Genomic DNA, 21,772 nt, shown 5'->3' on the forward strand with positions numbered 1-21,772 from the left:
AGTACCCCATTTCTTCACCTAGTGATTCTGCCTGACTAGTCTCATAAGCTTCAGTCTACTCTTCATTACTAAATTTATATTTGCTCCAGGGTACGCCTTATAATCCAGTATCATAATTCGGAATCTCATACTGACCATGACGTAACTGACCATGTCCTGGGTCGTAGAACCTTATCCTTTCATTGGTTAGGAACCGCGCCACCGCTACGGTCGCAGGTTCGAATCCTGCCTCGGGCATGGATGTGTGTGATGTCCTTAGGTTAGTTAGGTTTAAGTAGTTCTAGGGGACTGACGACCACAGCAGTTAAGTCCCCTAGTGCTCAGAGCCATTTGAACCATTTTTCATTGGTTATTCAATCTTTCTCTCACTGTTACTTCCCCTTGACAGGCCATTCCCAAAGATCCGGATGGGAGACTAGTCCAGACTCTCTTGCCATCATGACACTTTTTCTGTTACAGGCCCCACGTTCTGTGTATACATATTATGTATCTTTAATGCAGTAGTTTCCAGTCTGATGCCGTTGATCTTTGCTGAATCTACCGCCTTTTAGGGACAGTTCTCCGCCCCAAGGGCAACAGAATGTCCTGAATGTCTCTTTGACAAGGCCATTGGCAGAACGAGGGTGAGTTCCTACGCCGGAGGTCTTCAGCTGCCATTGATGATGACTTTTATTTAGAATTTAAGGAGTGATGGCGTTCGGACCCGGAATCGAGAACATTTTTGATACTAAAAAATTTAAGTGTAGTATTAAGTGATAAAACAATGTTGTTCATTAATATACACTAGCAGTGGCTATAACACCACCTGTGCCAGCCGCAAAGTGACGGAAATGATGCGAAGAGAGTTGCTTTACATAAGAGTGTAACAGCTGCATTAGTGAAGAAACTAAGAGCTCTTTCTCCACCCACAAGCTGTTGGACACGTATAAGTATTGTAAGTTACAGCTGAATCATCCAGAGTCAGACTCATTGCTGAACACAAACTTTCAATTTATTTACAATTTTTCACTGACGTATAACAAAAAAACTGTGTCTCCAGCAGTAACTATTTGATCAGCCATTTTTTTAACGTTACTTAATTTTAGGATCCAAAACGTGAACAACTTGTACAATATTTTTCTTCAAAAGTTCCCTCTTCTCTTCCCACCGCTCCCTGTGTACACACTTTTGTACTATTAAAAAAACAATTATGTTGTTGAATTTGCTTCTTTTGTTTCTCATTTCCGCTACTCCTCATTACTTTCGTCTTTTGTTTGTTTCAGCATAGCTTATAATTTTATAGAGTTCCTTGCCATTTTTAGACTTTCACCGTGTAGATTTTTTCGAAAACTTGTAAATTAATAAACCTGTAAGAGTGATGGTGTGCGCAAGTGTCCACTGCCATAACTGCGATGCTTGTGCTACTCAGCCAGAGCAGCATTTCTCCACTGCGCTCGTCTCGGTACACCGGCACAACTGCTTGCTCAACGACCAATGGTAACAAAAAAACCGGGTACACTTTGAAAAATCCCCTTAAAAAAATTATAAATGACACTGCTGGAAAAATTCTATGTTATTTGATTTTCAAGCAGCTGAGCAAAACTGTAGTCAGACATTTCTCTCTTTGCCTATTCTGATCAACACTAAACTGACACACAATATTTTTAACGCAACACAATCTGACTTTCAAAAATCCCTACAAGAGAAGTGCCCTGACTAACAATAACCTATACATTTCATGAATCACTTACCTCACAAAAATCTTCGTTACTCGAACTACTGCAATACAGCTAGGGCCAATACTGCCAGCTAAATAAAAGATTCTAACTACTGAAGGCAGTAACTATTGACAGGCATAGTTAACAAGAGAAAGATTTTGATGGAGAACAAACAATGTATTTACCTTAATAGTGTTCAAAAGTCATTATATATATATCGGTTCATGACGCCCAGTCTCACAAATTCCCTTTTTCTGACGGACACACGTCCAGATCGCCCGCTCACAAAACTCTGCCATCTCTCTGCCCACATCCACCACTGCTGGCGGCTCACCTCCAACTGCGCTGTTCACATCCAACTGCCCAACACTACAATAGCAAATATTCCAACAATGCAAACCAGCCTCGGACTGCACACAACACAGTCAGTGATTTCCATACAGAGCGCTACGTGGCGTTATCAACATAAAAACCTAAACAGCCTACATACAACTTAGAATACATGGCACCTGCGGCATCTGCTCCTCAACCATCCTGCCCTGGTGTGTATATACACCGGACGTCCAGACGGCCAGTGGCATCACCTCGGTGATCACTGTACAGTAGGCTGCTTCCGTGAGGTACTTGTTCATCCACTAGGCACTGAAGCAGCTATCTCTCGCCCTCCTACAAGAGCACCTACACGGATGTCGAGCAGTAATACCAATGGGCTAAGGGTCCAGCGAGCGTCCATCGACACCAGATGTGTGTCAAGGGTTCCATCATTCGCAACAGCCTGGGAGGCCTGCCACCCAGCTTGCTATCGGCATAGCATGGCCCGACGGCTATGTCAGAATCGGACGCAGCCTACATCGCTGCCGAGAAATAATTGCTACACAAGGTCGGCGCGCTACGGGCCACAGTGGGCATAAAGTCTGCAGGGTGTTCACGAATATGTATGGGGCATCGCGGATCTTGTGTTCAACGTCCACATCCTGCCCGCTGGATCTGGGTCACGAGTCTTCTGTACTAGATTGTTGTACAATAATGAATATAAAATCTATCTCCAAACTAAACGTGACTGGAACTACACTTCCAGTCATTAGTTTTGGATCACCTGTGAAAAACTATATACTTTATTTCCTACCAAATGTCCACCCTTGCCCTCAGAACAGGTGCATAAACTCTTGGCATCCTGGAGATACGATTTTCTAGTGTTTTTGCAGATACTGCAGTCCAACAGGTCTGTTAATTATTCCACACATCTTCAACATCAGATGACCTCAGGTTTCTAATCTCCCTTCCAAGTTCATCCAGTAACAGTTCAGTGGGTTTTAAGTTAGGCCATCGATATACCTTCTCCACAATTTAGAAGCATGTTTGAGGTTATTGTCTTGCTCTGAATCAACCCACTACCAATCAGTCCCTTGATCAGTATCCTGTGATATCTTTCCTTTCTTAATTAACCATCAATTCTCGCTAGATCTCTGTTTTTATCACCCGAAAATAGCCCCACACCATTGATACCAGTTTGTCTGAACCACTGCAGCTTACTGTATACACCACTATAGATTAGGCTACACCAACTTTTTCTGCCAGTTCAAACGGTTCAAATGGTTCTGAACACTGTGGGACTTAACATCTGAGGTCATCAGTCCAGTAGACTTAGAACTACTTAAACCTAACTAACCTAAGGACAGCACACACATTCATGGCCGAGGTAGGATTCGAACCTTCGACCGTAGCGGTCGCGCGGTTCCATACTGAGGCCCCTAGAACCGCACGGCCACTCCGACCGGCTTTCTGCTAGTGTTTTACTAGAGAAGCCTTTGTGATGCAGAGCTACAATTAGAGCCCGTTTTTAATTCCAGTCTCCTCATTCCTTTCCATTACGAATTAATGTGGTATAAACATTATCAAGTGTGCACCGTGGTGACAAGTCATGGAACGGCGATATGCCCTTATTCAGATAACGATGGCATCACGCACAGAAGCGTAAAAGGGCAGTGTATTGACAGAGCCGTAATTTGTATGCAGTTGATTCATGTGAAAAGGTTTCCGACGTGATTATGGCTGCACGACGAGAATTAACAGACTTCGAAGTGGAGTGGCGGCGGACGTTAGACGTATAGGACATTCCATTTCGGAAATTGATAGGGAATTCAATATTCCGAGATGCACGGTATCAAGAGTGTGCTGAGAACACGAAATTCCAGGCATTATCTATCACTACAGACAGTGCAGTGACCGACAGCCTTCACTTAACGACCGAGAGCAGCGGCATTTGCTTAGAGTTGTCAGTGTAGACAGACAAGCTGCCTACATGAAGTAACCGCAGAAATCAATGCGGGGCGTACGATGAATGTATCCTTTAGGAAAGTGCTTCGGAATTTGACGTTAATGGGGTATGGCAGCAAACGACTGACCAAAGTGTCTTTGCCAACAGCACGACATCGCCTGCAGTGTCTCTCCTGGACTCGTGAACGTATCAGTTGGACACTGGAAGACTGGAAAACTATGACCTGATCACATGAGTCCCAATGTCAGAAGGGATGGTAGGTTTCGAGGACCGCACGAAGCCATGAACCCAAGGAACTGTGCAAGCTGGTGGTGGCCCCATAATGTTTGGAATGGACTGGGTCTCATGGTTCAAATGAACCGGTCATTGACTGGAAATGGTTATGATCGGCAACTTGGTGACCATTATCGGTCGTTCATGTTCCCGACAACGATGGAATTTTCATAGCTGACAATGCGCCTTGTCACTGGGCCACAATTATTCGCGATTGATTTGAAGAACATTCTGGACTGTGAGCGAGTGATTTGGCCAGTCAGAATGCCCAAGATGAATCCCATCGAGCGTTTACGGGACGTAGTCGAGAGGTCAGTCCGTCCACAAAACCCTGCATCGACAACTCGTATGTAATTACAGTCGTTTATAGAGGCAGCATGGTTCAATATTTGTCCTTCCAGCGACTTATTGAGTCCTTGCCACGTCGAGTTGCTGCACTAAGGCAGGCAAAAGGAGGCCCGACATAATATTAGGAGGTATCCCGTGACTTTTGTCACCTCGATGAACAGTACTCTGATGGATGAACACAATGTGCTGTAAACTAATGCAGATTGCTACACAGACAGCAGAAGGAATGGGGCCTATCTGAAGGCGCTTAGTCTTTACATGTTTATACTTTCTTAATAATCTCAGTGGAAATATGATAGAATACTCAAAACGAAATTCCTATTTTAACCCCAAATCCACAGTTGTGATAGGTGATCAAAACTTTTGACTGGTAGTGTACCTTGTGTACCCACTACAGAACGCTACACCTTCCATGAGATATGAACGTCTTTAGTTCAGTGTTCTTTGGGGAGAGGGATAATGATCGCCATGACTAGACTGCGCTAAGAGATACATGTGGCTCTTGAGACACATTGTGACTGCCCTTGAGCAGTACTAGATGATCGATAGCTTCATCACTCACAAAGAACACAAAGATAGTTGCGCATTTCCTGTGCTGCCACGACAAAGCTGTTGTAGCAGCAGTTAGAATGATGACTATTTTCGTTGGGGGGGGGGGGGATGCAGTGGGGAAACTATCTGGAATCCTCTCCTGGAATGCTGAATTTGTAGCAGAAATAAGTTGATAGAGGAGCAGGAGCGTAAGATCTGTGCCCTTCAGGTGCAGTTACAACGCGCAAAGGAGGAACTAGATAGGTTGAGGAGGTTGAAGGGTGGTGGCGAATGGTAACTGGCAGTTGGTAAAAAGGCAGCTAGGAGAAAGAGATATTAAGACAGGTTTACTTTGCACATACGCAATGAATCTGACCAACTGCCAGAACTGAAGGCGCTTAGTCTTTACATGTTTATACTTTCTTAATAATCTCAGTGGGAATATGATCGAATACTCAAAACGAAATTCCTATTTTAACCACAAATCCACAGTTGTGATAGGTGATCAAAACTTTTGACTGGTAGTGTACCTTGTATACCCACTACAGAACGCTACACCTTCCATGAGATATGAACGTCTTTAGTTCAGTGTTCTTTGGGGAGAGGGATAATGATCGCCATGACTAGACTGCGCTAAGAGATACATGTGGCTCTTGAGACACATTGTGACTGCCCTTGAGCAGTGCTAGATGATCGATAGCTTCATCACTCACAAAGAACACAAAGATAGTTGCGCATTTCCTGTGCTGCCACGACAAAGCTGTTGTAGCAGCAGTTAGAATGATGACTATAAGGGGAAAACATTGATCAGGAGCATTGGGGAGTTGTGTGAAATGGCTGGCGGGTTCGGGCGCGCCGCCGGGAGGGAGAGCCTCGGCTGGCTGCGGCTGCGGCTGCGGCTGCTCGCAGCTGCTTTGTGCGGACCAGCCAGCGACTTGACCCCTGTTAGGCGCGCCCAATTAGCCTCTCCCCGGGGCATACCCGCACTATCAGGCCTGCCAACGCCCGCCGCCTGCAATCTGCGTCCAAGAGGCCGCTCTCCAAAGCTCTTGGTCACTCCAAGTGACAGTCTCGTGTGGTAACTCAATTACCTCTAAATAGTAAGTGGTGTTTCTGCCGTAAAATTCCAATCGTCAGCCAACAACTGTATGGGGCACATAAATATCTTTCTTATGCTACGTTTCTGTGCGAAACAGAAACTCGAATTCCAGAAAACTATCATCACTGCCGTGTTTACGTATTAGGCCTAAATCTACAGTGTGTGTGTGACGTCATGGTGCAGTTTTAATTGCTCATAGAAAAGCAGTGAAACAAGATACAAATGTAAAACAAGGTGGAAATGATAGAGAAACTCTTCAAGTGTGCGTACCTATTCAGCGCAGTTCCATGTGGCTTCCATTTGTTGCTCTACACACATGTAAACGATATCGCAGTTCTTTCCACACACTTGTAAGGACAAGTGAGATATCTGGTGTAAGTGTTTTATGTCGTTAATACGTTCACCGTACACGCGTTGCTTCATATAACCCCAAATTAAAAGTCTACTGGCATTAGGGCTGCGGACTGTGGTGGCCATCACTTGGTATTCGCCTCAGGGGAAGTTTTGTATTCAGAAACTCGCTAACGTTGTTGCTAAAGTGTGGGGCTGCACCCCGGTGACACCTGGAAATCATGGCGCAGCTACAGTTGCATCGTGTCATGGCAATTCTCTGACGCCACAGTCTGCTCCGCAAAGAAGAATGGTCCTATAACTTTATCATGCTGCAGGGCACACCACACATTCACCTTCGGGATATTATGTTCGCACTCAGTGTAAGTACGAGGATTTTCAGAAGCCCATATTCAGACGTTTTAACGATGAACATGACCAATGACACGGAATGTGGCCTCATCGCTAAACACAATCTTCTTCAAATGTATCGCTCATCCCATTCGATCTGATTATACCTGTAACAAACTCGAATCGTTTGGGTCTAGCAATCAGTCTGATAGCGTGCAATAACTGGAATTTGTATCTCGAAAAAATGGAGACGTTTGTTTAAAAACTTATGAACCGTACACTTTGTTGTACTGTAACTCTTGAGTACACGCACGCCCATACTTTAACAGACTAGTCACTTACCGAAGGCGTACCAGAACACAGTTTGTGCAACAAGCTGCCGGTGTCCTTTAACTGCTTATCCCACCGATTAAGGTATATCTGTGTGGTGGCTCTAATTTGTAAACACGATGATATTTACGTTGAACATTGGTCGTGGATTCGAATTTAGAAAGCCACAGAACACACTGAACTTTCCTATACATCGTCCACGTGTCAACTGGCGCAGCCTGACCCGCTGCTGCTACACGGTCCGTTGTGTTGCGTCGCCACCTGCGCACACACATGTCTGAACATCATGTCTGTACTATGGAAACTTTTTGTGATACTGTCCAGTGTAGCTCGAATTTCAAACTTTCGTTTTCTTTCTGTTAACCACTACAGACACTCAGAACTACACCATGACTTTACGGGCGCACTGTATTTTGATAGCTGTATAAAATATAAGTTTAATACATAAAATATTAGTCACCCCTTTTTAAGGGATGAAAAGGGTGCAGAACTAATACCAGGAGATCGTGTAACCTTGTAAGTAGGCTGTTCAGGATTTTATGTTGGTAACGCCACGTAGTGCTCTGTATGAAAATCTATGACTAGGCTGTGTGCATTGTTGGAATATTCGCTTGTGTAGTATTGGGGAGTTGGATGTGAACAGCGCGTAGCGTTGGGCCGTTGGAGGTGACGCTATTAAGGTAAATATATTGTTTGTTCTTTATCAAAATCTTTCATTTGCTAACTATGCCTATCAATAGTTAGTGCCTTCAGTAGTTTGAATCTTTTATTTAGCTGACAGTATTGGCGCTCGCTGTGTTGCAGTAGTTCGAGTAGCGAAGGTTTTTGTGAGTTAAGTGATTCATGAAAGGTATAGGTTATTGTTAGTCAGGCCCATTCATTTTTAGGGATTACTGAAAGTCAGAATGCGTTGCGCTAAAATATTGTGTGTCAGTTTAGTGATGATCAGAATAAGTAAAGATAAAATTGTCTGAGTACGTTCAGTTTTACTCAGCTGTCTCTGTATCAAATAACGTAAACGTTTTACTAGCACAGTCATTAACATTTTTCCAAAGGAGAGATGTTTCAACCTCCAACGATAAAGTAAGTGGTGGCAGTACGTGCCGGCCGGATGTGGAATCAGTGCACTAACATGAGTCTGCGTAGAGAGGACGGCAGAAACGAACTGCGATGTTTGGTTTTGACCGTCAGCACAGCTTGAATGAAGTTGCGTTATTTTTTGATTGTGCGGACTGTCCAGCGCGTAAACCAAGTACTACGTACTCGCAACCACGTAAGACGGCGTAAGAGTAACGATCGTAAACATACCGTCACCCAGAGACACTAGAGATGACGATGATCTCAAACCTGAAACTAACTGCTGCTGCCAACCAATACAAAGGCATCTGTTTGTTTCCAACTGAAAATTGTGAAGGGAACTGCCGGAAACGGACCTTCGCATTCAGGTACACTACAAAAAGCTGTTGTTCTCGGTGGTACAAAAAGCTGCGTGTCTTCTGTGAGTCAGTCAACACAGGAACGAGACAGTGCTTCATTGGAGCCGTGTAGTGTGACCCGATGCTTCGCGATTTTATCTCTTTGCAAACGATGCGTGACTTCAGAATGCGCTGGCAGTCCACGGAGGTTTTCAACCAGCGGTATGTGGATGGCGATGTTCAGACAGGATGAATCTTTGAATATTTTCGGTGACCCAGTGTTGCAGTTTGTTCTACGTCATGATAATTCTGCTGTGGGCAGTGCAGTGTTCGAAGATGACAACAGCCGTTCGCAGGCTGTAAACATCCGTTCCTGGATTGACGAAGACCGAGGCACGCCATCGCTCCACGACTGGCTCGCCGTATCACCCTACCCCAAAGCCACAGGGAAAATCTGGGCCAATTTGGGCGAGCAGGTGAAACGTGACAATCAACATCCCCGCAGTGTCGCAGCTCTTCGGAATCTAGGATAGAATTACCTTTAAAGAAAGACACCCACAATGACGCATTTGTGAGCTTGGAATTAGGAAAGTCGTGAGATGTATGTAAACCTACCTCTTATCCCATCGTTCTGTAACGTCAGAAGGAATTTCAGCCAAATATGGATCATATATGACTCATTAGCTGAAAAAAATACACTGTTAAGATTGATGATGATGAAGTCCCATACTCCTTGACAGACCGTAGGGGAACGATGCGTGAGACCCGCACCGCCTTACTAGGCAAGGTCCTAGTGGATGTTGTTTGCCATTGCCTTCCTCCGACCGTAATGTGGATGAGTGGTGACGATGAAGACGACATAACAACACCACCCAGTCATCTCGAGGCAGGTGAAAATCCCTGACCCCGCCAGGAATCGAACCCAGGACCCCGTGCTCGGGAAGCGAGAACGCTACCGGGAGACCACAAGCCACGGACTGCTAAGATTAGAGACCCCTAGTACCCTAGGAGTACAGGGGGATAACACGTGTATGTTATGGAGATCGAGCTATTTAGTCTCGAACCCAAAGAGGGTGGTTGACAAGGTAACTATTGAACTACTGAAATCATTTCATCAATATTTAGTATACATACGACTTAGTATCTGCAAAAACAAATAGAAAAAAGGTTCACCAGCCTCGGGATCACCTAACACTCAGAGGCATCTCTAGGGATGTCACATTTCAAGAAACCCTGGGCTGCACAATTTCTCGGTTATACTGAATGAAGGAAAATGCCAACCGCTTACTACAATTATCGTCAGTAATATAACCAATTTGTTGTACCTGTAATTTCTAAACATATGAAAATTGAGCTTAATATTGTGTTAATGCAAAAATTCACTCTCATTTGTCATGTATGGATTTGTCATTTAAACGTGAAACTAAGTTTTATATGAATATTTATACGCAATATAATAAGATAAACTCAAAAATCAATTCAAAAAGAAAGATAAAATATACTACTGGCCATTAAAATTGCTACACCACGAAGATAGCGTGCTACAGACGCGAACTGTAACCGGCAGGAAGAAGGTGCTCTGATATGCAAATATTAGCTTTTCAGAGCATTCACACAAGGTTGGCGGCGGTGGCGACAACTACAAAGAGCTGACATGAGGAAGGTTTCCAAACGATTTCTTATACACAAACAGCAGTTGACCGGCGTTGCCTGGTGAAACGTTGTTGTGATGCCTCGTGTAAGGACAAGAAATGAGTACCATCACGTTTCCGACTTTGATAAAGGTCGGATTGTAGCCTATCGCGATTGCGGTTTATCGTATCGTGACATTGCTCCTCGCGTTGGTCGAGATCGAATGACTGTTAGCAGAATATGGAATCGGTGGTTTGGGGAGGGTAATACGGAACGCCGTGCTGGATGCCAACGGCCTCGTATCACTAGCAGCCGAGATGACAGGCATCTTATCCGCATGGCTGTAACGGATCGTGCACCAACGACTCGATCTCTGAATCAACAGATGGGGACGTTTGCAAGACAACAACCATCTGCACGAACAGTTCGACGACGTTTGTAGCAGTACGGTCTATCAGCTCGGAGACCATGGATGCGGTTACCCTTGACGCTGCATCACAGACAGGAGCGCCTGCTATGGTGTACTCAACAACGAACCTGGGTGCACGAATGGCAAAACGTCATTTTTTCGGATGAATCCGGGTTCTGTTTACAGCATCATGATGCGCGTCTCCGTGTTTGGCGACATCTCGATGAACGCACGTTGTAAGCGTGTATTCGTCATCGCCATACTGGCGTATCACCCGGCGTGATGGTATGTGATGCCATTGGTTACACGTCTCGGTCACCTCTTGTTCCCATTGACGGCACTTTGAACAGTGGACGTTACATTTCAGATGTGCTACAAGCCGTGGCTCTACCCTTCATTCGATCCCTGCGAAACCCTACATTTCAGCAGGATAATGCACGACCGCATGTTGTAGGTCCTTTACGGGCCTTTCTGGATACAGAAAATATTCGACTGCTGCCCTGGCCAGTACATTCTCCAGATCTCTGACCAATACGCAAGTCACTACTCTTGATGATCTGTGATATCGTGTTGAAGCTGCATGGGCAGCTGTACCTGTACACGCCATCCAAGCCCTGTTTGAGTCAATGCCCAGGCGTATCTAGGCCGTTATTACGGCCAGAGGTGGTTGTTCTGGGTAGTAATTTCTCAGGATCTATGCATCCAAATTGCGTAAAAATGTAGCCACATTTCAGTTATAGTATAATATATTTGTGCAATGAATAACCGTTAATCATCTGCATTTCTTCTTGGTGTAGCAATTTTAATAGCCAGTAGTGTATCTTGAAGAAAGTGTCCAATAGTAACATGAACGTTGTCAACGCTGTCTTCTGGTTTTGAATTCATATTCTGGGCTAATCTTTGTTCATCTCCCCCCCCCCCTCTCCCCCTCCCCCCCGGCGCTCTCTCTCTCTCTTCCAGAAAATTCAATAATTATTTGGAATTTTCATAAAGATCTACCAATCTGTGACGTATCCTGTGGTTAACATCAAAGTATTGAAGGAATTGTTTTTATATTTCCTCAGCTTGAAGCAGCTGAGGACACAGAAAAATAAATTAATTTATGAAGCGAGCCGCTGACTATGGACCAGAAACAATTTCCAAGAGAGACGTTGCCTTAGTTCTTCCACATTTTAGAAGTAATATTACTGTCTGGAAAAAACGAGTGATACAATTTCATTTTGCAGTCCAATAATTTGTACCTATAGCCATGTTTCACATTGTCATAAACAGATGCAACTTCAGCTCATATCACGGCATCTTCTTCACAAAGAAAGTTATAATTTATAACTGTTCTTTTGACAATCCTGAAAGGCTCAAACTCTTACAGGAACTGGCGAAATGTCTCCAGTTCAAATGGTTGAAATGGTTCTGAGCATTATGGGACTTAACATCTATGGTCATCAGTCCCCTAGAACTTAGAACTACTTAAACCTAACCAACCTAAGGACAGCACACAACACCCAGTCATCACGAGGCAGAGAAAGTCCTTGACCCCGCCGGGAATAAGGACAAAGGGTATGGGGCACTACATCAGTAGTGAGCGGATAAATTGAGAATTTGGATCAAACGTGAGCCCTGCTATGGCAGTCCTGGCAGTTGCGGTGACCACTGTGTCCGGATGCGCAGGAAATTTAGGTTCAAATTCCAGTCTGGTACAAATTTTCAACTTTCTCCATAAATTTATGTCAATGCCTGGTTTCAACCGTTGTAAGTAATTCCTTTGTGTCTTAAGTTGTGATTGTTTTATCTTTTACGGCACTGCTGTTTTTTTCAGAATGTATTTTTGTGTCTTCTGATGATCCACTACATTTTTCCTTCAGTAAAATTTATTTTCTAGGTAGTCTTTGTTGAACGCCGTGTATCTTTTAACTTTATTCTTCAAAACGCACAAACTTAACAAACTCTCATTATTATTAGAGGAAGGACGGAACAATCAGAAAATCTGAATGCCGATCCTTTCTAATTCTAAAATGTTCAAAGTGGAAGTGAAACAGCTGGCAACGTAACTACTCAATGATTGCTAATTTAGCAGAAAGTAATGTATTTTGAAAATTCTGTATAGCGACTGAGGGAGAAATTTCACACACTACTCTTTCTCTTCGTTCGCATCATGCGCACACGGCGGGACAAAAGTGTCTCCCGAATCCCTGAACGCGGGACCCTGGGCAGAGGTTTAATTTCCGGGTCAATCCCGCCGAAAACTGGACCGGAGGCACCGCTAGGGATGGCGTGCTATCTATGAGAAAATATTGTGCGGATACGACTACACGTAGCACCGTTAGTAGCGGAGAGCGAGTGTGAAAGGAATGGTACGTAAAGCAAATCCTTGGAATGCTCGTAAATTTCTGTCAGAATTAATAGACACGTGACTTAAGGTAAAATTGTTGTACAGTTGTTCGTAAGCCGAAAGTTGGCTTCAACACCACAGTGCTTTATCTGTTGTCGTCCTGATGGAAGTGGCCTGCGTTGGCTTCGTCTGACTTCAGAAATGGCGCCAACACGTTAACGAAGACTCCGAGCAGTGAGGTACCATGCATCAGATGCTCTCCTATCTAGGGTAACAGCAACTATTCATACAAACTGAAGAACACAATTCATGCTCTGAAATTTCCTCCACTAACTGAATTTTACCAGTGGATACTACGATTTGACCTCTTTCATTAACACCAGGAGTACGCGAGCTCATGCGAAGAACAGCATTAGGACAGGGACGAGTTTGCTCGGAAGTAACACAGTTTAACATTTAACACTAGCATGACGTCAGTAATGACCTAAGACACATTCTAAAAGTGCCGCAATCGCACCTTCTAGGTTCGATTCGTGCATGGGAAAATATCTTTGCCAACTGTGTCACATAAAAGCTTAGCAGGGAAGGCGTATGCAATGTAACTTTGGATACAAGTTGAGGCATAAGCAAGAAGCATATCATCGTATGAAAGCACATGAAAATACCAACATCGACATGAATATAAGTGTCTGAAATTAGTAGCAGTGGGCCGGCCGGTGTGGCTGAGCGCTTCTAGGCGCTACAGCCTGGAGCCGTGCGACCGCTACGGTCACAGGTTCGAATCCTGCCTCGGGTATGGATGTGTGTGATGTCCTTAGTTTAGTTAGGTTTAAGTAGTTCTAAGTTCTAGGGGACTGATGACCTCAGCAGTTAAGTTCCATAGTGCTCAGAGCCATTTTAGTAGCAGTGGTAAGAGGTGCATGTTACGAATTCACGAAACTTAAATATTATTGATAAATCATATCTTTCAGTAGACTGACAATACCGTTTTTGACAGAATGGCGCTGGATAAACATCGACTAAAAACAGTTGACACACCCTACAAAACAACATTTCGAACTCATAAAATAAATAATATTATAAACCAAGTAAAAACTTGCAAATGAGTTTAAAAAGCTTCTCATTTAAGTTGATTGAATGACTGCGACGGATTCACATCAGCACATGTTTTGAATCAAGGAGAATGTGAACGGCGACACGATTTTCTGCACATGAGATCTGCACACAAACGCTCACGAACTACATAGTTCCCAATTAACTGAACGTAATTGCAAGTGCAAGACTTTCAACAAATTAATATCTCACCAAAGTTCAATGCCTCCTTTTTCACACTAGACAAAATGTTCACAAGACTACTGACTACGCAACGCTGCTCTGGACGACGAACACCAAGGGAGCAACATCTGTTTCTGAAAGATGAATTCTGTTGCACATTGTTTTCCATGGCTGAAGCTAGACAAAGCCCATAGCTCGAGCGAGGGTGCCACGTACTTGCAGAACAAGGCGAAGCCCCACTAAAAGCCAGTAATAAAAACAAGTGACTTGCAGATGATGCTGTGGTGTATCGAGAGGTTGCAACAATGGAAAATTGTACTGAAATGCAGGAGGATCTGCAGCGAATTGACGCATGGTGCACGGAATGGCAATTGAATCTCAATGTAGCGAAGTGTAATGTGATGCGAATACATAGAAAGATAGGTCCCTTATCATTTAGCTACAAAATAGCAGGTCAGCAACTGGAAGCAGTTAATTCCATAATTTATCTGGGAGTACGCATTAGGAGTGATTTAAAATGGAATGATCATATAAAGTTGATCGTCGGTAAAGCAGATGCCAGACTGAGATTCATTGGAAGAATCCTAAGGAAATGCAATCCGACAACAAAGGAAGTAGGTTACAGTACGCTTGTTCGCCCAATGCTTGAATACTGCTCAGCAGTGTGGGATCCGCACCAGGTAGGGTTGATAGAAGAGATAGAGAAGATCCAACGGAGAGCAGCGCGCTTCGTTACAGGATCATTTAGTAATTGCGAAAGCGTTACGGAGATGATAGATAAACTCCAGTGGAAGACTCTGCAGGAGAGACGCTCAGTAGCTCGGTACGGGCTTTTGTTAAAGTTTCGAGAACATACCTTCACCGAAGAGTCAAGCAGTATATTGCTCCCTCCTACGTATATCTCGCGAAGAGACCCTGAGGATAAAATCAGAGAGATTAGAGCCCACACAGAAGCATACCGACAATCCTTCTTTCCACGTACAATACGAGACTGGAATAGAAGGGAGAACCGATAGAGGTACTCAGGGCACCCTCCGCCACACACCGTCAGGTGGCTTGCGGAGTACGGATGTAGATGTAGATGTAGATGACTTAGGTCGAGCGGTCGTCAAAGGCGCTAGTTTTAAATTGACAAATTTCACATGGGATGTTCCACATTAATAATTGCAGGACTGAGCATCGTTAGGTAATCAGGTAGCAAAAAACTAAAAAAGGAAAGGAAATCAGCATTTTTCGTGGGTTTGTAGAGGGCTCTATTTTGTGTCTGACGTGTGCCAAAATTTAAACAAAAAGGTCACACAGTCGACATTTCATTACGAGATGGAGAGGGACTAAAGCACACTTCTTGCACAGATACAGCAGTAAACCCTGACACCTTTCGCATGACGATCATCGGTAGTGGTGGCGTTATATGGTATTACTGTGATACCTCCTGAGGGTTACTAACTTTATGTTCAGTGTCTGTGTTTGTACTGTAATACTACCTCTTAACTAAAGAGAATAGCATTGGTCTTGAGTTTCTACTTGTCTTCATCCACACCTAGACTTAAAACCAGTTTTTTTTAATAGTGTTTTAGAGGGAGACAAGCAAAAGTTTTCAACTCTGATCTAAAAGAGATAACATTACCATCTGTCACCTGTTACTGAGCTCACATAACCTATAAATAGTTTTGTTATGATGAGTAAATAAGCTGCTACAAGGGCAATAATATCAGCTGCCCTCACATGTCTGGACTCGCATTCGGGAGGACGACGGTTCAATCCAGCGTCCGGCCATCCTGATTTAGGTTTTCCGTGATTTCCCTAAATCGCTCCAGGCAAATGCCGGGATGGTTCCTTTGAAAGGGCACGGCCGACTTCCATCCCCGTCCTTACCTAATCCTATGAGACAGATGACCTCGCTGTTTGGTCTCTTCCCCCAACCAACCACCCAACCAACCCTCACATGTTTGCCTGTCTGACTAACGATAGCTCGTGTTGTGCTACCCACTCTTCCTCCTCCCAAGCTGTCCCAACGCATAATGCGTTGGCATGTACAGCGTCGCTGCCGAGCAGTGCGTACAGAGGAGCCCGGGCAGGAGTACGCATCTATGCGTCATGCTACAATAGAGTGGAAGTATGGATTAAACACATTGAAGACTGTATAAGCATTGCACTCATTAGTTTGAACCGTATCACGTAACACGCATCAACTAATACAAGCATTTTCACAAACGCAAAGCAAAGAGCAAAGTCAAAGAATAAATAATTTTCCCTAACTTGCGTAATATTCCTCAGTTCAATAAGTATCCTGAACTACACACTTTCTAAAGTAGCCTATTTTCTTCCTCAGGGTTCAAGCTATCCCATTACCAAATTTCATCGAAATCGGTTTATTGGATTAGTAATAATAAATTTAAACATTATGCATGATGCGGCAGTTTTTTACGCATCTCAGTATATATGAGGTTATATATATTGACTGAACTATGTGCTGTACAATGATATAATTTTTCAGGTACATTAAGTAGTTGTCTTGCAAAATGTGTCGCGAATACAATTAGTAGTAAAGAAGTAAGACATTAAAACGCCAGGCAGTCGTACTGCATGAACAGCGAAAACGTAGTAAGCGATAAACGCTTTTCATTTCATCACTTTGTGGGGGCTGTAAGCGGGAAAAAGTTTCGTAAATGTTTGGAATTATGTGTAAAGTTTGTTTAATTCACTAGGTGTTCTCGTTCGCAGATGTTGATGAATAAAAGATGGGAACTCGAGCGACGTGGCCTACACTTCTTTCTCACACCCACAACTACCCCTATGATAGGGAGGCGGTTCTTACCCCCACAGCGATTTTTTCCGAACAGTAACTGATGTTTACCAAGTTTGGTTGAAGGCGGTCCAGTTCTTTCTGAGATGTGGAACATACATACATTCATACAACTTCACAGTATGTGTGGATATCCCGTTTTTCGTGATCCGATGTTGGTGAAATCATCCCCATATGGTGCCCAGGGCTACAGTCAAGTTACATGCGAAAGTACACGAAAATTCGTCTAGCAGGTTTGGATTGGAGATTAGCGTGTTCAAAGGCGAAGAGAGAGATACCCCGGTTTTACGTATATATTATTAATATAATGAACTTTAATTAGTTAATTACACAGATGAATACCCGCAGCCGGTGACCTGAGAGTCGCTTAAACTAGGTCGAAAGCTGGGCCGTGCATTACTTTGCTTGACAAGTGTGAGGAATACTGTTGCAGCGATGGCCACCGAGCGGCTCCTCTGCACAGTATGTCGGTGCGTCGTCAATTAAAAGAACGCTGTACATGCTCTCGGTCACTGGATTCTAGTGTACATCCGGTGGATGCGTGTGTGCGGTGGTCGCTGCCTTCGCGACTTCACTCCGAGGCGCCTCCCAAATGAAAAACTCCTCCAACCCACGACCTCTTAATTGAGAGAAATCTTCAAGCGTAAAAGTTACTTCAGGTGTACAGCAAAGGAGTGTTAAGTGGCCATTACTTTCCGTAATACATATAAATGACCTAGTCGAGAACGTCGGAAGTTCCATGAAGCTTACAGGTACCATCAGTTTAGCTGTTAGAAGGAAATTGAGGAGATGTAACAGTAAAAGAGCCATTTTAAGGCGATAGAGATTAAATTTTTAATTCTTTACTAATCCAAATCATTTGTGAAATTTATTGCCTTCCCTGTCATTATTCCTTATCGTTTCACTTAACTTATTAACGTCCGCATTTCTACCAGTATCAAAACGGAGAAAAATGCAAACGAAAAAAACTGCAGAATGCATCTGGCCATCGGACACTAGTTTTGTGTACCACAGGGTGGTGGCTTGGTCGCTACGCCAGCGGCGCTTTCGTTGAAATCCGGTTACCTTATGAATACACAAGCGGCCATCGTAAAAAGTGTTCAAATGTTCAAATGTGTGTGAAATCTTATGGGACTTAACTGCTAAGGTCATCAGTCCCTAAGCTTACACACTACGTAATCTAAATTATCCTAAGGGCAAACACACACACACCCATGCCTGAGGGAGGACTTGAACGAACCTCCGCCTGGACCAGCGTAAAAAGTGTCTTTCCACGATTTCCAGGAAAATATGCATTTGTGGACTTCATATATGATAATGAAAAATAATCAATTTTCAATTGTCTATGTTGAGTCGATAGCGTGTCAAGAATTTTAGAAGTGATTTTCTCAAAAACTGAGGATTGTTGAGCCAAAGTATCTTAGAGTCTTTCATTTTAGGTTGTACATAAGCGACCTGCCAAATATTGAGCGAGTTGGTTGGCTATGTCTAAGACCTGCTCCTTATTAATGCATAAACAGAGTAACGTATTGGACAAAAATAGTAAGAAAAATTGTTATTGTATTATTACGTGCCTGTAGAACAATCACTGGAAGCAAGCACATCTAATAAACACCTAGAAGTAAGCGTACAAAGTGACATAAAGTGGAACAACCACATAAAACTAATCACAGGTAAGGTAGACGACAGACTGAGGTTCGTTGGAGGGATCCTCGGGAAGTGTAGTCCACCCACAAAGGAGACACTTGAATATTGTTCGCCAGTCTGGGACACATACCAGATAAGATTGACAGAGGACGAAGATAAGATTCAGAGAAGAGCTGCGTGTTTAGTTGCAGGTTCATTTAGTAAGTGCGAAAGCGTCAGGAGAGGCTCAAGCAGTCCAGCTACAAGAGGTTGTGCATGGCGGTGAGAGTTACTCTTAAAATTCCGAGCATACGTTCGAAGAAGAATCAGTATATTGTCCCCCTCCCCCGCCCCCCCCCCCATACTTAGCCCATGAGTAGTCTATAAAGGTACAACAGTTAGTGGGATTAGAGCTCAGAATGAGGGTTAACAACAACCGTTCTTGCTACAGACCAATCGCAACTGTTACAGAAAACGGAGGAAGTGACACAGGTACAGAAGATCACCTTCCCGAGTATAGGGACGTAGATCCCCTCAAATTTCATTTTCCGTGCTCATTTAAAAACTGCGTTTCCCCTTCTATTCTTCACACACAGGACCAGAGCTTTGATTAGCGACGTCACGGATGGCTTAGTTCTTGATCTCTACCCGCCTGTCCTTGTAATTCTACTAAGTGCGTATCTCTCTCTCCTTTCTTCTCTTGATTTTCATTGTTGGCGTGGCGTGAGACTGTCTTATGTTTCGTATGCTTCAAAATTAGGATTATTGACCAGGGTCTCTAGTGAAACGGCGAAACTAATTGAGTCTGGTCGAACTGTGTCATTTAGTTCTAGAAGTCCTGAAGTACTTTGTGCAATACAGTTATAGTATCACTTTTTCGAAACCTCGTAATTGTGTGCCATTGCTACAAGTAAGTTTGAAATGTGGCTCAGAAGTGCCTACAACGTTCCTTTCTAGTGATGCAAAAGCGTGGCGCCCTGTGACGTCACCATCGAGCACGGCGACGCTCCAAACAGTAACGTGTCCATACAGGAGGAAGAAAGGCCACAGTACACAACTTCATGTGAGGGTAAGTTGTGTTAACGATCTCTCATTGATACCAAATTTCACCACAATTCTGCCCAACGCCATCGCGGTAGTGTAACACAACGGAAAGATCCGACCTCTCCTTTTGTGGCCCCTGTGATGGAGGTCAGAACAGCAACGCCCAGTGCTGAAATCACGCGTTTTTCACATGAGTGGCCAAGTAAAACGTTTCAGACACATGCCACTCAGAAAGCAATACAGGGTGCTTATGCTTTTTCAGTCTTCCTGTTTCGAGCTCTGCGTGATCACAGAGGTGTGTGACGTTGACACATGCGTGAGTAAAACGTCAAAGGATCCCTCTAAGACGCTCCAGTTCGGTAATACTCATTGACACACACCCGCCTTCGTTGTACACTTTAAAAGTGCACCTGTACAGAGACAGTCTGTGATGGAGTCCCAGGTGCCTGTAACAGACAACCCTTTAACACCCGTCCTATACTGCATGGCTACTACCAGTCGCAAGATCAGCTGATTAGCCTGCCTGCAGGCGCCTAGGATTCTCAACAAGGGTTCTCTATTTGTACAGGTACATTTTTAAAGTGCTCAAAAACACTGATAGGTGGCAGCAAGGTTGTTGGCGAATTGAGTGGTCTTGGAGGGATCCTTTGCAGTTACATAGACGCATGCGTGAATGTCACACCCTGACATGATCTCACCACAGGAGGGCGCGAAACAGGAAGGCTGAAAAAGCATAAGAAACCTTAGCTGCTTCAGAAATGCATTAAAATTTCGTCAAATGGTTTTGACAGTCCCTAGTGCTTCCACACTGTACACCACAGTAAAAACTGTGGTAGCAGTGCACTCCAATGTAGTGGTGTTCCTGACCCGACGTCCTCAGAAAATGGTTGATTATCCTAGGGAAGAGGAGGGGGACGAGTGTCAGCAGTGCCGAACGTTGTTTAGAACGTCGTCCCGTTGCTCCTCACACCATGAATTGTTTTCGACTGTGAAATGTGTGGAATAAATGCCCAGAGGGAAGGGGCGGTCTCACTGTCCTCCTTTACGCCCACTCCGGAGACTTTACCGTGTCGATTGTAAGCGGCGGTGTGTCTGAAATGTTTTCCTTGGGTAAACATAAGAAAACCCCGTAATTTCAAAACTGCACGTCATGGTTCTAACAATCGCAGAGGCGTCAACAAAGGGGTGAAATGTCGGTAAGAGTGGGTGTGACGACCTTTTCATACTGTGTCACGTCCACAATAGCGTTGGATAGAACATTGATGCCTCTGTGACTTTAACTCACCTTACACCTCACATGAACTTCTGAGCTGTGTCCTTTTTGTCATATGCGTCGACGCCTTGCTGTTTGATGCGTCGCCGAGACCCAGGGTGACGTCACAGAGTGTCACGTTTATTACTCCAACAGAGGAAGCGTGTAGTCACTTTTGAGCCAAATTTCAAACTTACGCTTCGAAATGGACGCAGATTACGATCTTTTGAAAACTGATCCTTTAATTGTTCTGCAGAGAAATTTGTGAACGTCTTCTCAATCGTTGTTTCTTAACATCTTTTTCGCTTTGGCCTCCAGTTTCTCCATTAGACCTTTCTCCTTCATTACTAGTTTGCCTCCTGTATATACAGTCCTGGAAATCGAAATAAGAACACCGTGAATTCATTGTCCCGGGAAGGGGAAACTTTATTGACACATTCCTGGGGTCAGATACATCACATGATCACACTGACAGAACAACAGGCACATAGACACAGGCAACAGAGCATGCACAATGTCGGCACTAGTACAGTGTATATCCACCTTTCGCAGCAATGCAGACTGCTATTCTCCCATGGAGACGATCGTAGAGATGCTGGATGTAGTCCTGTGGAACGGCTTGCCATTCCATTTCCACCTGGCGCCTCAGTTGGACCAGCGTTCGTGCTGGACGTGCAGACCACGTGAGACGACGCTTCATCCAGTCCCAAACATGCTCAATGGGGGACAGATCCGGAGATCTTGCTG

The 21,772-nt window shown here is 44.1% G+C and overlaps 1 long non-coding RNA gene across 1 annotated transcript in view; it reads left to right on the top strand.

Moving 5' to 3' along the window:
• Positions 1-21,772, top strand: part of LOC126282163 (uncharacterized) — an 815,713-nt gene that overhangs the window by 387,931 nt on the left and 406,010 nt on the right. The gene's annotated exons all lie outside the window — the stretch shown is intronic.

This window comes from Schistocerca gregaria, chromosome 7 (genome assembly GCF_023897955.1).
Source record: "Schistocerca gregaria isolate iqSchGreg1 chromosome 7, iqSchGreg1.2, whole genome shotgun sequence".
NCBI classification, from domain to species: domain Eukaryota; kingdom Metazoa; phylum Arthropoda; class Insecta; order Orthoptera; family Acrididae; genus Schistocerca; species Schistocerca gregaria.